The sequence below is a fragment of the Bubalus bubalis genome, chromosome 2 (assembly GCF_019923935.1).
Source record: "Bubalus bubalis isolate 160015118507 breed Murrah chromosome 2, NDDB_SH_1, whole genome shotgun sequence".
Taxonomy (NCBI): Eukaryota; Metazoa; Chordata; class Mammalia; order Artiodactyla; family Bovidae; genus Bubalus; species Bubalus bubalis.
The window spans coordinates 113,096,419-113,101,287 of NC_059158.1; the positions used below are offsets into that span (position 1 = coordinate 113,096,419).

At 39.8% G+C, this 4,869-nt stretch overlaps 1 long non-coding RNA gene across 1 annotated transcript; it reads right to left on the minus strand.

The window, feature by feature from the left end:
* Nucleotides 1-2,262: 2,262 nt before the first annotated feature.
* LOC123331582 lies at nucleotides 2,263-4,603 on the minus strand. The gene is made up of 3 exons (XR_006548298.2): nucleotides 4,498-4,603; nucleotides 4,282-4,368; nucleotides 2,263-2,509 (listed from the first exon to the last, which is right to left on the minus strand). It is a non-coding gene; the product is annotated as an uncharacterized LOC123331582 (long non-coding RNA).
* Nucleotides 4,604-4,869: the final 266 nt, after the last annotated feature.

A 4,869-nucleotide genomic window follows, 5' to 3' on the forward strand; every position in this document is an offset into this window, starting at 1 on the left:
AGATTTTCCCCAAAGACTCTTTGTGAGATTTAACAAAATTTAATATGGTCAAATGCAGAGACTAGGACCTAGTCTAAAAGCCTTCTTAAATGACAGCTATTATGGTTATACTCAAAGTACCTCATCACTTTTAAATTGCTCAACTATATGACTCAACCCCCCCTAAAATTTTTAGTGTTCTAGGATTTCACCATTGGGATATAAAGTAGACATGGAAGGAAAATACTAAAACTGAAAAGTCACATTTCCCTCTCTTTATCAATATATTAACAGAAAGTTAAAAGTCTTAGAAATTTCTCAAGTTCAAATGCAGATAAAATATGCCATTGACATAAAAGGATCAATTTCACCATGGAGAAGCCTTAAAAGAGGTAAAGAGAAGAGGAAATGTTTTATCTTTTAAGAGAAGGAAACAGCATTTGCTGAGCACCTAAACATCTGTGGGGTATTCCACCACCTCATCTCATCAAACTCTCCAACATCACTACAGCGCAGTCAATACTGTGCCCATTTTACAGATGGGGGGTTGGGGGCTCAAGGAGGCTGATTACAGTTCCAAAGGCATATGGCTCTTCAAAGGCAGACTCAGATTCCTCCCAGGCCTGATTACAAGTCTATCTTTCTTCCACACCAGAAGGCTGGCTCCAGAACACAGGCATTCCTCACTCAGAGTGAGAGTGGTTAGGGAGAAATTGTTTTTTATAAGATAAATTATAATCGAATTGCACCAGAAACATTCACTTTTTAAAAGCCCCCTTACATAAGTTTTGAAATGAAGCAAAAGACAAAAATCTTCTGCACAATACTATTCATGTGTGCGTGCTTAGTCCCTTCAGTCCTGTCTGATTTTTTGTGACCCTATGGGTTGTGGCCTGCCAGCCTCCTCTGTTCATGGAATTCTCCAGGCAGGAATACTATCACTTTCTAATTTCTTAATGTTAGAAAAGGAAAGTAAGAACAGTTGTTGAATTAAGGATTGTGAGGGTAGATAATTGGAATGTAGTAGAGAAGAATTTGCCATCAGATGATGTGGGTCAGAGTCCTACTTTTGACAGTTCCTAGCAGAATACAGTTACTCTCTCAGATTTGACAAAAAATAACTGCAGGGCCTCTCTCATAATTTATAAAGTTGGAGTAAAAGATGAGAAAGCCTCCAATCTCTGTGTGCCTAGTTCTAATTACTTGGTTTTGTCTTAACAAAAAGAGTGTTTCTAAAATATCTTACAAGTTTGAACAGTCAGATACAATCTGAAATAACGCCTCTACAAACTCCTTCCAGGTTCTTCCTATCATCAGGAAAAACGGGATTCACTCCTGGCCACAGATTCAGGCGTCAGTACTCCTTTTTTCTTTCTCATGTAAAAGGTCTTAGTTTATTCTCTCTTATGAAAAATCTGCACAATCACTACAGATGCAGACACTGCAGAGTGTTTTCTCCTTCTGTTGTCCAATCTCCAGCTCACTGCTAGACACTTCATTTCTTTTTGCCAGCACCAACATTGGCTTAAATATCTACAAGCCTTGATGGCAGGTGTTTCTCCCCAAACCAAATGCTAAGGCCCAGGAGTCAGAAACCAGTTCCTTTGTTTTGGTTGAGTTTGGTTTGTTTGTTAGTTTATTTTTGAATCTCCTATACCTGGCACATGTTGTACCAAGTTCATGTTCAGTAAACAACTGTTGAATGAGTGAATGAATCTCTGAATTACATTTATTTGTGCCTTGGTACAGCAATGGCTATACAATTTATGGGGCCCAATGCAAAATGAAAATTACACCCCCTTGTTCAAAAAGCAAAAAAAACTGTGATATTAAAGATACTAAAATATAAAGCTTTTTTCCTTTGTTCTGTGGTCTCTCTCTCACTTGTCACAGTGTTTTTTATTTGCTATGTAATGTTATTCTAAATAAAGAGAAATCTAAATTTAAATTATTAGTAAGAACGTTGTTCATCTTTATACTGCATTGTGCTAGTTTTAAATGCAACTATAAGAGACTTTGGGGCTTTCCAAGTGACTCGATGGTAAAGAATCTGCCTGCTGATGCAGGAGATGCAGGTTCAATCCTCCAATTGGGAAGATCCCCTGGAGAAGGAAATGGCAACCCACTTCAGAATTCTTGCCTGTAAAATCCCATGGACAGAGCAGCCTGACAGGCAACAGTCCATGGGGTTGCAAAGAGTCAGACATGACTGAGTGACTGAGAACAGAAGGTCCAGAAGAATAAGAGACTTCATAGGTCCCATGCTCATGAGGTTGGCCCAGCCCGATTATAGTCCAAACAAATTAAGGAATAATTGACTAAATTCAAGTTTACTCCTGGAATAGTTTACCCAGCAGTAGCAAGCAAAAGTCAAGGACTTCTACACATGGCAGGAAGAGGGTATCGTGGAATAGTTTTCTTCAACTTGTAATACCACCACCTCTCATTTCACTGATTGCAAACCAAATTTGTTCCCTTGGAGATGAAGTCTTCCAATGGCACATAAAATGTTTGAGTAAGTTTCTATCTTCTTTGGGGAAAAAAAAAAAAAACAGAGAAAATAAGTTATTGATATAAAGAATTATGGATGGAGAAAATTGCTGGATTTTATTTACTCATATTCCATTCTACCTTTGTGCCTGCAAAAGGCTGGCAAGATATTATATCATAATTATGGACTCCCATAGCAACTTGAGTATCAATGGATCCTATTGTTCTAACCTTTGCAAGCTTCCAGATTGCATCACACAGAAAAAGAGCAGGCACTAATTGCATTGCATATTTATACTTCCTTGTTCCCACCATTACCCACATGATTCCCTGTGGGTTCTAATTAGCTCAATCAGAGCTGGGGTGGGAGAGGATAAAGTTTTAAGCAATTTCAAATAAATATGGGGTTTCCTACCATCACAACATTTGGCAAAATGCTATCTTTAGCCAAATTCAGTGTATCTCCCATTTCCAAAGAAACTGGAGAGCTTTGTTGTTGTGCTTAGATTTCACCAAGGATAATAGCATCTTAAATAACATCAACCTCGCTGGTTTGCATTTTGGCATTTTCCTGGAATTGGAGGGAAAAAATCCATTGTGAATGTAATTTTTGTTGGGCTCTTAAGTGATAGCTGTGAAAATAACAACCAATAACTCTTCCACACTCCCTTTCTTCTCTTTGTTTTATAATCAGCATTGCCCAGAATTCTTACCTTTAAATCCTTTGCAAACTGTAATGAATGGTACTTAGGAAAAGGATTTCCTAAAGGATTATATTCTGAGGAAATAAGCTTAATTACTCCCAGTATCAATCAATGATTTAAAGTTTTGAGAAACCACTTTTTTTTTAAGTGAAAGCACCTAAAACTTTTTTTAACATAAACAAGAACAGGTCCCTCCTTTTTCCCATCATATGGCCTCATTATTAATTCATCTGGAATCTCAATTATAATCAGAAAGATAGCCCCTGCAGCTTCACTTACAATCAGCTCAATGCCAAAACGGCCTCGTGCAATCACCCTCCTCACGTCTACAGATGACTCCTAATGAAAATTACTCAAAGGCAACGAATATGCTGAGACCCAGTTTGTAGTGTCTAATGGCTGGAGCTTGGAGGTTCACACCAGCCATCTTAACCTTAACCTCCAGTCTCCATCGTGGCAGAGCACAGGCCAAGCCTGGCTGCCTTAGGACTGAATGCAGCCCACAGAACCATCTCGTTTTCCCCACTTTCTTCCTCTCATCCCAGTATGTAATACTTTATTAGTGGCTACCACTTTTAAAAATTTTTTATTGATTATTTTTTTAAATTTATGACTGCACTGGGTCTGCATTGCTGTGCACAGGCATTCTCTAGTTGGGGTGAGGAGGGGCTGCTCTTTGTTGTGGTACAAGGGTGTCTCACTGCCGTTTCTTCTCTTGTTGCAGAGCACAGGCTCTAAAATGCATGGGCTTCAGTAGCCGCAGCACATGGGCTCAGTGGTTGTGGCTCACGGGCTTAGTTGCCCTGGGGCATGTGGCATCTTCCCAGACCACAGATCAAACCTGTGTCCCTTGCATGAGTAGGCAGATTGTTAACCACTGGACCACCAGGGAAGAAGAGTGGCTAACATTTAAATACTAGATGTATTTATATAAAATTCCAGGGTATCAGGTTCTTTTTGACAGTGCATATGCTCTAGAAACAGCAGGCCCACATTCTGACATGACACAGACTGGGAGGCACCGAGTCGAGGTGGCCAACTTTCTACAGGACAAAGACTCTGTGTTCTGTCCTTCCCACTCACCAAACCAGTTTGTTCTTTCACTTACCTCACTCCTACAGACATATAAGTCTGATCCCCTGAATCCAAAACTCAGGGTTCTCCACCCGGATCTTTTCTTCAAATGGTGGTTGGCCTTTTCAAAAGTGTCAGCCCATAAGGAAAGAAAAGGAGAAAGCAGAAGGTTCTATTTCTATAAACTTATATAGAGGAAGGATCGGGCACCATCATTCCCTCTCTCAACTCACCTTTATTGAGCACCCACCTTGTGCCTGGTAGAGTCTGAGGATCTGGAGATGCAGTGGCAACAGGATAAGCCCCTTGCCCTCACCAAGCTCTCTTTATCTTGTTAGACAGTCCCTAACTAGAAAAACAAATATGCATCATGTTAGATAAATAGTGAATGCTTAGAGACTGAACATACAAATATATTACAGCAGAATATATATATAAATAGAATTCTGACCCACAATTTGCAGTAAGCTGCCCAAGAAACCAACCCAGGAAGCCAGCCTGCTATAATCAGACTTTCAGGAGGTCAGACCACTATCTCCAATGGTAGTTTAGGAAGCCAGACAATAACCTCTTGTAACAATTGGCCCCAAGTGGACAGGGCTTGATTAATAACTGGAAGCTT